The 12,426-nt window shown below is 35.8% G+C and overlaps 1 long non-coding RNA gene across 1 annotated transcript in view; it reads right to left on the bottom strand.

Annotated features, from left to right (window-relative positions):
* LOC128082195 (uncharacterized) overlaps positions 1 to 12,426 on the bottom strand; it is a 472,145-nt gene that overhangs the window by 91,463 nt on the left and 368,256 nt on the right. The window contains exon 5 of the long non-coding RNA XR_008207583.1: positions 313 to 435. This is a non-coding gene — a long non-coding RNA (uncharacterized LOC128082195). The remainder of the gene's footprint in view (positions 1 to 312; positions 436 to 12,426) is intronic.

Raw genomic sequence — 12,426 nt, 5'->3', positions numbered from 1 at the left:
TTAATTACAGAGCATAGCTGCAACATTCATTAGCCTGCAATTGGCAAGATTCCACAACTTTCAGGCAATCCAGCCCTTTCTTGCTAGAAATGGAAAGTAATGTTAAGGACCTAAGCCAAATCCAAAGAAACAGCCAGTATTTGCACTGGCCTGTGGTCAGAATTCAACAGCACAGCGTCTAAATGCACAAAGGACTTAATCCACAGTGGTTTTCAGTGAATCTCTAAGATGGGATATAAGAACATTCACAGAGGTTTTGTGCATTTTTGGCTACAGTTGTCAAGACACGAGGTTTTCAAAACTTACACATACCTGACAGTTGGAAATGATGAGAATAAGGCAAATTCTTCAACTCTAACGTTGCAGAGGAATCGGTTGACACCCTCACTGTATGAAGAGACAGTGACCCCCAGGACATTAGTGATATTTTGGTGACTGAAAGAGAAAAAAGAAGGTAGACTTTTATAAAAAGAGATCAAAAATCTCAAATATAGACTTTAATGTATTTTACATATATGTGTATATACATTACATATATATTTTATTTGAGAATCCCTTTTGGCTTTATTTACAGCTATGATGATTATTTTGCTGCATGGTTTCTTTTTATGCCTACTTGTTTGTGGACATAATTACAGTCTATTTTACCACTGTATCTCTTTAAGGGTATGTCTGAAGGTCATACAACTTTTGGATGATCTCCTGCAGACTTTCACTTATGTGCATGAAAAAGGTGAAAGAACATGCAAGCACACAAGTCTTCACTGCAGCTATACACATGCTATATATTTAACATAAATAAATGTTAAATATATAAATAAAAAGGAGATATATCTCCTTTTCCATGCAAGCTGAAGATATTTACCTTGACTGAAAAATCATATCTTCTATGCTATGAGTTACATCACGGGTTGAGATAGCAGATTTGTCTAGTTTAGATGTTCCCACAAAGAGTAATACCAGGCTTTACTCTCAGGCAACACAGTTGCTTGGTTTATGTGCACTCTGTGCTCCACAGTCTTAAGCAATTATTTTTTTCTGGAAGAAACTTACCCCCAAAAGAAGCCATCTTGTACTAGTTTGGCAGAGATATTTAAATTTAGTCTAGGAACATTAAAATTAAGCACTGTATAAGAATGCTTCAAATTCAAGGTTCCACAATCATTTTGCAACAAATAGGAAAGCAAATAAAATTCCCCTCTGGCTTTTATAGTTGTGAACTATTCATTGTTTTCCTCCTCAGGACTGCTACTGGAGACAAGGTAGTCAAATATGTCTGCTCTGCATGTATGGGAATGATGTCAAAGATGAGCCCTTGAAAGGTAATCAAACATTTTGAGATGAAAGAATACAATCAGTCATTGTAAGGCGGTTCCCATTCAGTGCAAAACGCTTCATCAACTCTACGACAGATCAGTACATATTATAAAGCACAATGTATGTCTCAGGTCATATATCAGTTTACCTTGCACAGATCTTAAAATGAGATCTGCCTTTTCTGATTTGTAGTCTGGCATAGGATGTTTGCATTTGCACAGGTGCTGCTAGATATCTGCACTTGTATATCACTTTCATTTGCACAGGTAACGTGTCTGGGGGTTTTAGATCTATCAGTGCCCACTTGCATCATTCTCAGTCACTTGGTCCAGATGAGAAGAATATTTGTCTAAATCTGCCATACTTGGGTAGACTTATCTGGAGAAAGTCAGGCAATATGACATTCAGCAGAAATAGTCTATTAAATTTAAAAGCTATGCTTATATAGTTCTCCAAAGAGAGACTGACAACATCAGTAACATTTCCAACATTTCTTTGTTTTCCACTGACTTCATGCACTAAAGTATATGAAAAAAAAACAAACAGTAAAGGGGTGATGATGCCAGAAAGCAAAATAAAAATGTTAAGTCCTGCAGTTTAAGCAAAGCACTCATCAGAAATAAATCACAGCTCCAGGTTCATGCCCCAAAGACCAAGCCATAAGTTTATCCAGGGTAGTAGAAAAGCCTGGCTTTTTAGAAGAAGTAGAAAAACACCTCTTACTGTAAAAAAATCATGGATTTGTAGGCAAGTTTTCTTATTACCGTAGAAGACAGCAACCCTAGTGGTGCAGAATAAAACAAAAATGCTCAGAAGATCACATTTCCTTTCATTTTGAGCTTCTAATAATCTATGAGGACCTTCCAGAATATCCTGACAACTCATTAGGATCACCCCTGTCATTTTCTTGAGGTATAGTATGCATTCTCCATGCTTGTTCTGGGAACAGGAAGAATTGGACATACCCTAAAACTTCTGCTAAGTCTTCTTGCAAAGAGTTATGCAAATATTTTTTGGGTGACAATAAAAGAAGTCCAGTTTGCAGTCTAGCTATAGATTTAGAATTAGCTTTATCTTTTTTTTTTATTCCTGAAAGACAGCTTTAAACACTGAATGTATTCAGACATCAATGCATGAAAAATTAACTGAAAATGGCAAATTTTACAGACTGCCTGTGTAAGCAAGTAGAGCAACTAAGCTGCTAGCATCTAACACCTGCCTATCCTTGGGTAAAACTGATTCAGATTTCAGGAATTACTAGATAATTAGATAAACTCACGTTCTCCATAGATTAATACAAATTATAGTTGAAGATACCAACCAGATGAATTTGTGTCTTATACATCATGTATCACGTACATCAGTTTGATATTATGGATTTTCTTAAAATAATAAGATCATATAAATTAGGCTTAGTAGAATTGAGAACAGAAACTGGAAGCTAGAAAGACATCCAGTAATTTTCAGAACTAATAAACAATTTTGTAAACTAGGTCTTCTTCTGAAATAAATTCAATTTTTCATTGTCTTCTTTCAGAACAGGAATTTGCTGCATATTTTGGGTAACATGGTGAAATTTTTGTAAATTCTAGACAAAGAAGCAGCACCAGGAATTTTTCTCCATGAATTTAAGATGTTTCATTTTGAAACCTATGTACGGAGACATGTATTTACAGAATAAGATTGAATCATGTAGCAACATATAGACGCAAACAGAAATGCTCGAATTGACAGAGAGAAAAAGAAACCCTGCAGATTATCCTGTCTCTTGAGACTGAATCTACCTTGGACTGTTTTTTGGCACAGTTGCAGATGCTAATTACCTCTGACTCAAAATTGGTGACCTCCAATGTGGCCTTTTTCTGCTGGTCATACTGTAGTATAATTGCTGCAGTGACGGTGTGGAAGATTAACATTTCTACATAGCAAAATTTTCTAAAGTAGGACATTTTATATATATTATGTCTACTGAGGTATTATTTTTTCACTTGCTTGACCCACACGCAAGACTGTGCTTGCATTTTCATAACAATATTCATGCTAGCTTCAAAAATGGACTGCTCATGCAAGGCAAAAAGATTTTGGCTTTTGATATCAAAGGATAAAATTGTTCTTATGACTAACAAAGGCTTTTAATACCACTATCAAAGATCCAAATACTTCCCTCACACTTCTTGATAACTATCTCCTCTGTATATTATAAGGCAGCCAAAATCCAAGCAGATTTAAAAAGATCATAATTCATTGGAAGGATCAATCTGGAAAAGAAATTCCATGTCATTTTAATCATATTTTGAGAGAAGCAGTGACATTTTTTGTCATTCAGTTCAGTAATTCAGAAAGCACTCCTCCTCATTGCATACCCAGCAACACATGAAAATGATAGAATAAAATAATGTATTCCCTTCTGAGAAACAGCTAACATGTTACTTGAACATTTTGGGGGATGATGAACTGTACTGAATACTAATGCGCCTGTGGAAGAATGGAGACCATTGATGCTTTTCATGTCTTCTTAACTTTATAAGCTTTTACAATAACGGTAAAGGAAGAAAATGTAGTCTTATAAATCCCTAAGTTCAATAAACAGAAGATTTGCAGCACCCTCAAAATTGTTCCTGTCATAGGGTTAGGGAATATCCAGCATGCCAGATTATAGAGCCAAGTTGCTCTGAGAGGAGAGAAAAATCAGTATTTTACAGCTAGTGCCCATTTCAACCTGTACTCAGACAAGTGCATTTTGTGAAGGTGGGATGTACTGATAAAAAATGGTGTTGGTAAACCACATCAATTTCTGAGAACCTAAAGAACATGCTGTCAAGACAGTATGGATTATGAAATTTGACCATGCTAATGAAAAATCCAAATCAGAAAAGGACATCCTTTCAACTTCTAGAAAACCTTTTCTTTTTCCTTTAAATTATTAATTTTCATTTTAGGACAGTTTTCCCCCATCCCAAACATACAATTTCTGAGCATGCAATACTGAATAACAGTAGAATAAAAAACCATATCTGATTGAAAATAATTTAGTGGTCTCCCATTGCCTTGAAGTGTAATTTTCTACTGAATCGAGACTCTTAAGATACATTTTAATCTTTCAACTCTTTATTTGTCATTGACAAGGAGAAGCAAGGAAAGCACAATAAATCCCTGTTTGTAGAAGTAGGATAAAATGAAACCACTCAAGCATTTACCTTATATTACCAAATGTGAACTTTAGCTCCTCAAGGCTCATTTGCTGGACTTCTCCCCCTTACTTGTCATGCATTTGCTTAATAATTCAATTTTTAGGCCAGATTTGACAAATACATCTTTCATAAAATATATGAAAACTTGCCTTGTCTGCAAAAGGAGCACTAAGATTTTATCTTTGCCTGTCACAGTGTAAAAGAGAGTGAATATATTCTGAGATACTTGGAAGGGTGTTTACAAAGACAAATCTATTATGTTGCTTCTAAACCTATATTTGCAGAGCTGACAGACAGAGAAAGCAGACTCCATCTGCATCTCCCTGTTCATTAGGCTGTGAATAGGTGTGAATATATGTATACTCATGGGTTTCATTACAGAAATACCACACAATCTTCACAGTTCTAGCTTGTCAAGCAGAAAGCACTACTCACCTCTATCTTGAAGGCAAGGAAATGGAGCCTGAGATTACGTGTGATTTATTCAAGGTCAGAGAGGAAATCTGCACTAAGATTTGAACTTAAGTATTCCGATCTCTAAAATTCAACTAACCCAACCATTATACCATCTTTAATCTATTGAGGATGCAATGCTGAACACACCCCTAAGGTGCGTTCTGAATTGGAGTGTGAGTTCTCAGTCTGCAGGAAAACAAATGCAGAAGCTGAGTAAACAGTAGGCTAAGGCAAGTTGTTTGATGAATAAAAGGTACAGCCAGGAACACTGAAAGTTATTCTTTACAAAGAACCAAAAAAAAAACCCCAAAAAACACAGAACAATTAGAAGACATTGCCTCTTAACAGTCTGGAAAGAAGATTCTATCTAGTACTGCAGAACTGGGACAGTGACTGGCTGAATTCTGCACAGGGAATCATGATTCAGCTGATGACAGAAGTGAGCCCCACAAGGCAGTAAACTGTGATATCCTTGGAATCTACCTGAACTCATAAAGCCAAGTGAATGTCTTCCCTACAGGTCAAGGCTGAACCAAGACCCTGAGGAAGGCACAAAAGATTTCATGCAATGTATTTAGCCACACTTCTGTCCAATCCTTTCTCAATTCCCTCTGGCCTCCTTGTAGTCCCACCAAAAAAGAACTTCTGTACCTCAGTACTCTATTCATCAGCCAACTCAACAACCTCTGAATAAATCTGTCCAAAACCTGCACAGATGTTATACTCTCCTGGATTTTGTGCACAGATTCTTCTTTTTTTTTTTCTTCTTTCTGATATTTTCCATCTCCAAGTATCATGGAAAAGAAATAAAGCTGGAGAAGGCATTTGTTTTGACTTCATGGAAGATCCCAGACAAGCCTATAATGTTTCTGGCCCACATTTCAGAGCATTCTTTTAGGGATGGTAACCTTGTCTTCTCCTCCCTGGGGGGAATTTTAGGACGGATTCCTTCTAGCTCTGCTTCTGCTCAGGGAGCACAGCATTATGACAGGCTGTCCTCCAGTGGAAAGCACTAGAACTGACAGCTACAAATTCTGCAAGGTAGTGCCTTAACTTTGATGAACTGACAAACTCCAAGCTTTTGTAGAAAAAAAAAAAAAAAAAAAAAAAAAAAAAAAAAAAAAAAAGGTGCTTTTTATTCCTCTGCAGATTTCCAAGCCGCAAGTGTTTGCAGCTGACAGTTTCAGGGCCCATTTAATCAAATGGTGTCCATTAGGCCAGTTTTCAGGAGGCTGAAACTGCACAGTCAGACTTTCATTATGCAAAAATGTAGAAGATGTCAGTGAAATGACACCTCTATTATCTGTTAATGTAGAATGAATCATTTTAATGGAAAAAAATAATCATTTTTTAAAAGTGTGTCTTAAAGTCTTTTGTTAAAAAATATATATCTACTACATTTCAGTCTAATTCCAATCACTTTCTAAGTCCATTTAACTTTCTCAGAGAGAAAGATAAACATTTACATTTTAACTGTAATCAGTGATGCATCATAGAAGCAATTCAGGTCCTATTATTTTAGATATTCTCTTTGCACGTTGATAATAATCTCTCATTTCATTAGAAAGAGACCATATATTATTTAATTTTTACTCTACCACACGACAGAAAAACAGGAGGCCTTGTCAAATTGATACCCCTTATCTTGTATCCCAAAAGCATAAAATGCACATAAAAGCCTCAGTTTGGCTCCTAACAAACACAGAATTCATAAAGTCATTGTTAGAGAGGAGAAAAGGAAACTATGAATGAAGCAAATGTTCTATGAAATATGTCAAATATCTTTATAAAGCAGAAATCACTCTAGTATACTACACTCAACAACAATGTCTTCAGCTAAGAAGCCAAGCCTAAAAATGAAAAGGTCATAAATTAAAAACATCACATGCATTTTATCATCTTTTTTTGACAAAGAAATGGGAGAGAACTGTGTTTGAGAATACAACCACAACTCAATCTATTATAAAAAAAAAACAACGAAAAACAACAACAAAAAAACCTATTGGTGCATTTACATGTCGTTAGTAGCAATTAGCAAAAAGTTACATGCTGCATGGTACAGTAACACTGTATCTTAACAGGAAACTGTTCATGAAAAAACAAAATCCCTGTGAAAATTTGGTTTGCAATGCTAGCATTTCAGTCACTCCTGGCGAGACAGATACCTTGTAAAGGTTTCTTGTTAGTATTTTAGTTCACCTGATCTTCTGTTTTATATTTCTATCTACCAAGTTGCAGAACTGCACACTGAGTGGAAGCAGAACCCCAAGAACAAGTTTCTCCACATACCAGGAGAGCAGGAATCTGGGACAGAGAAGGGCAGTGCATTGTGAGAGAAGTGAATAGACCATCAGATTTCAATTCTGCACCTGTAAGGGAGTACAGGTAGTAAAAGCAATGGAAAAGAAACACTGTAAGATGCTGAGGACTGTTGGCAGACCATTGAGAAAAGTGCACTTCAGAGGACTGTTGATTCCAATCAACTGTGCAGTGAGAGCTGCAGCCCTGAGGAAGCAGGGAGCTATACAGATTAGTTCACTGATGCAGTAATGCCCTGCAGCATGTCTGCCAGTGCCTTGCAATGCAGAGCAGAGTGACTGGCAAGATTTGATCAACAACTCCATGAGAACACAAAAATAGTTCTGGGTCAGACAAGAGATACCTCTAGTCTTGTACTTCAGTCCCAAAGTCAGCCCTTGAGTGGGTAATTAGACAGTAAACAGTACTACTTTTCACAGAACGCCCTTCCAGCAGATTCCCAAACTGCATCATGAATAGTTACAACAAATATGAATGATTGATTAAATACATGAATTGCATGTATTTAATAGCTAACAGTCACCTCAGGAAGGCAGCTGTCAACATCCCTCATAAAAATAGAGTACAGGACTATTAGACCTTAATAATGTAAAACAGGCCTAACATTTGCCAAAGATGTTATCCTTACACTTAGGAAAACAGGAAAAATACATTAGGAAAATACTCTGACACAAACTTATTGTGGTCTTACAAAGGCCATTTAGCTCTAATGTTATTGAGCAAGGGGATTAATCCTTACACATGTCATAGTCTGTAAAATAGGAATAAAACTTATACTGTAACAAAACATGGGAGGTGCCCTAACATCAGAACACTGAAGAAGAATGAGGGAAATTATCTTTTTATGTTCTGATATACAGAAAAACGTAAATAAAAAGAGAATTTTGTCAAGAATTTTGTCCTCTAGCTTCTTGCTGGTTTTCAAGTGAAAAAACCAGTACTACTGCTGATGTCCAAGAGTCATGCATAATATTAAGACGTTTTGAAAAACATACATTACCCTTGCAGTAAATGGTATAGGAATTAAGTTCTGTGAATTTAATTAGGTTTATAGTGTTTCATCATTTTTGTTCACAAACTCATTCACATATTTATTGCAATATTTTTGCAGGTTTCAAAATCTACTTTTTTCTTCAGATCTGGCAGTATCGAGCACTAGCATCTTTTCAGCATCTGCTAAGCTCCTCTGCCATCCACATACCAAAACATCAGAAATATCAGAACAAACATCAGAAAGGTAGATAAACATGGAAGACAGAGATGAAAAGAGAACAGATGGGCTCATCTGCAATTATATCTCTGGAAAGACTGAGAGCCTCTCAGAGATTTATAAACCTTCTGGTGACTAGACATTTGGTGATCAAATGAAATGTTCCCTGAAAATGTTTCAAATGAGTAATTCAAAACAGTACTTTCATGTGGGACACGGGAAGCTTCTTAAACTAGCAGCTATCCCAGAAAACAATTAGGTACCCAAACTTATTTGTGAGTGTATGTAACTTGAGCAAGCAAAAGTAGGATTCTAGAGAAGCAAGACTGAGCCAAGGGTAATTCATCTAATCTATCATTGAGTTGTTTCAATTATATCTGTTCTCCCCTGTAAAAGAAGAAATCAATGTTTCTTGATGTGTTAACAGTTATTTGCTCAAATCTGTGAGGCTCTTCTTTTATGAACTAAATAAACCGAGCAAATGTTCTGCTACCCATCCTTCCTCTCACTACTTACAGTCTTTTGGGAATCTTGGTAATGTTCCATTAATATTAGAGGAGCATTTGTGAATGAATGTTTGTGCAAGTGAGCATTATCATGTGTGCATGCATTAAAGAGACAGGTAGCAAGTGCGTCCTACAAAGATCCAAGTGCTCATCTATTTACACTCAACTACTTGGTGGAATTGAAACTAAGCTAGAGGGCTTTAAAGTCCAGGGAATATCTCCATCTTATCTCAGTACTTCTAGAAAAGTATGAAGCACTGACTTTCTATCACCTCCTCAGTTGTGATTAGTCAACGAAAAAGTTTGAGTTAATTTGAAAAGAATCCAAAAGGAAAATTGAAGGCTGTGTCTTTGAAAATTAGCAACTGAAGCAGTTGCACTGACATAATTTCTGGCTTCTAAACAAAGCCTGATGTAGGAGGTGTTCCAAGGACAGAGGCCAGAAAACATCCAAGTGGTCACATTAAGCACGAAATGTTTTTCATGGAAAAGAAAAAATATTTTGCACAGTAAGTTTTCTAAGAAATATAAATAGAAAAATACTGTCACACCAGCTGTCAGTTAGTGGTAATAGAAAGAACACGTGTTTACCCAGCGGTGACATTTGTTACCATGCTTTTCACTTCATGATCCAAAGTTTTGAACTCAAAGTAATTGAAAAACCTTGAGAGACTTGGGAAGAGGAAAAAAAAAAAAAAAAAAAAAAAAGAAAGAAAGAAAGAAAAAAGAAAAAGAATGCAAAACTCAGCACCAGCAAGGACAAAGAAAGAAAATTACTCTGATGTGGAACAATGACTTATCTAATTTCTCTACAACTGTTTTTTCATTCAGCCATGGAAAGAACTTTTCAGGCTAAAAAATACCAATTGACTTCGTCTGGAAGAAATAACATTTAAAACAGAGAAAAGGCTATAGGTTTTCACAAGTCATTTTCTAAGTCTTATTCTGTGAGACAGAACTAATACTTGCGCATTGTTCTTTCCCATTAAGTTATGGGAAGGCCGATTTCTGAACAACTTAAAAGATTTTCAAACAATGTGAAGACTGCAACAGGGAGTCAATAGAACTCCATCCAATAACCAATATTTGTTTCTTCCCATGTTGTTTCTCTCTCTTTTTTTTTTTTTTTTAATTTCGGTAACTATAAATTCTAGCTTAATTGTTTCAAGCCCCATTTACCAGCTGCAAGCAGGATTCCATCTGAAGCTATTCTCTGATGATCAGTGATACTTCTATTCAACTGAACAAGCACAACACCAAATAAAGTTTGCATGTCCTAAACGTTAACTGGAGCAACATCAATTAATTACTATATGATGAAAAGAATCTTAAATTTTGTGTTAAGCCAATGAAATCAACCCATTTTCTAGTTTGCTTGCCATTTTCAAAACTAATACACAAAAGAGGAAAGCCTTTTCCAAGCAAATTGATTTGTATTGATAATTTTAAAATTTCTTCTGCAATTATGTCTTTTTCAGCCTTCCTTTACATGAAGGTATTTTGAAAGAAGGAGGAATGAAGTTCATCCAGCTTTGATTCATTTCCTAAACTGTATTTACACTTATTTATATGTAGGTACTGCAAGCACATGGGATTATCAGAATCTACTTTCATGATATTTTGTTATTTTCCTAGGGAAAGTCTGGAAGCAAAAGTTCCATCTACAAAAAGAACGTATTTTTAACTGTGAGCGTCCATGATTTTTAGAATATTTTACCAAATGGGATAGAATTTTCACTATTGGAAATTTGTACTTAGTTTCTAGCTTGGTGCTGTAAAATTGATCCCCAAACTTATCCTTTACAAACAGAAAGACAGAATGGATGACTACAACAGACTCTAAGGGTTTAAATGCTACAAACATTAAAATAAATTACTTTGAGCACAGAACATCATTTTGAGTCAGCTGTGGCTATTAAAAATAATTTGCTTCTCCATATAATATTTAAAGCAAATGTTTTAGTAGCTAAGGTAATACTTAGACCAGATTTTTTTCCCTGTTGCATCAAGAATGGCAATGTTTCTTGGCTTTTTCTTTCCAGTATTTCTTCCAACCTTTTCCTAGGTACAGTTCTACTTTCTTGTCCCCTTCATTTATGTTTCCCAAGAGTCAAACTGTCAAGTAGAACACTAAATCCTTGCAAAATACTCTGCGATTTAAGCATGGTTACTTCTATAATGCTGAATCATGAAGGGAGTTCTCCAAGTAGAATTTATTTGCAGCAAAAAAAATACTATAAAGTCGCATTGCTATCCTAACTCTGAGGTCAGTCAGAGCACAGTGGAATTAGAATTACATTCCGCCATACAACCCTTCTGTAACCAAGGCATGGAAGGAGAGAGAGGAAATTGAAAAGATGGAAATGCATGGGGTATTTAGAGGTGAGGTTATCACCTCAATTACACAGAAAAGTAAAACAAAATGAACGCAACTAGATAAGGTCAAAATGTAGTTTGATATTTTGGTATAGCTTAAGGGACCAAGAAAAGGATTTACTTGAAATTTTCTCCTTCCAATTTTCTATAAACTATTCTTTTCCAAATAACCAAACAATACATTTAGGTACTGGAAGTTTTTTGCAGAGTGCAATAGCTTCTCTGCTATCAGCAGAGCCCCTCCACAGCCTACAGGGCAAATTTTTGTCGTAGTTTCTAAATTTCACAGTAATTTTGTCTTTAAAACCTGAAGCAGTCTTACTGATATATATCCGTATGTATATATCCATCCTGCATATTAAGTTTATAAAGCTTATTTTGAGTGCATTTTTACATGCACCTTTTTGTCACACAAAAGTAAAATCTCTTAGAGCACTACAGACAGACTGAAAGAAGAACCAGTAGATTCATGCCATTCTGTAGGTACTTGGGATAGAAGAGAGCATATTCTGGGCTCTCTACTATGTCAGTTTAAATAAGCACTACATCCTCACATGGATATTACCTAAGCTCTTCTATTATTTCACTCTTTAAAAAAAGAAAAACAAAGCTTTGATTTTCCCACATGTACCCTTTCACTCAGAAAAGGAAGAGAAGGTTATCTTTTGAGCCTGTCACACAACAGGCCAGGTTCTTTGCCTTTCAAGGTCAGAAGATTCAAAAGTGAGGTTTTTCTTCTCCAATGAAGTGGAGTGATAAGTGGTTACCTGATTAAATCAGCTGATAAGAACATCTATTGTCAGTTTTTTTCCTTCTCTTTTCATTCCTTCCTTTGGCTCCAAGAGATAAGAATGGAAAACCTCCATTGATCCAAGCTTTGAGAAGACTTGCTGATTATGGATAATGTTCTAATTCAAGTAAGTAGCTCCTCTGAAGCAAACAGTAACATTGACTGTCTGTGATGAACAGGATTTAACCCTTTAAAGGGATTTATGTGTCTCAAAGGAGTGTATTTCCATATTCTGAATCTAATCCCACTGGTATTTTTACC

This window comes from Tympanuchus pallidicinctus, unplaced genomic scaffold (genome assembly GCF_026119805.1).
Source record: "Tympanuchus pallidicinctus isolate F22 unplaced genomic scaffold, pur_lepc_1.0 scaffold22, whole genome shotgun sequence".
Lineage (NCBI taxonomy): Eukaryota > Metazoa > Chordata > Aves > Galliformes > Phasianidae > Tympanuchus > Tympanuchus pallidicinctus.
Note: the sequence above shows the minus strand (reverse complement) of the source record. Positions and strands in the feature narration are given on the sequence as shown.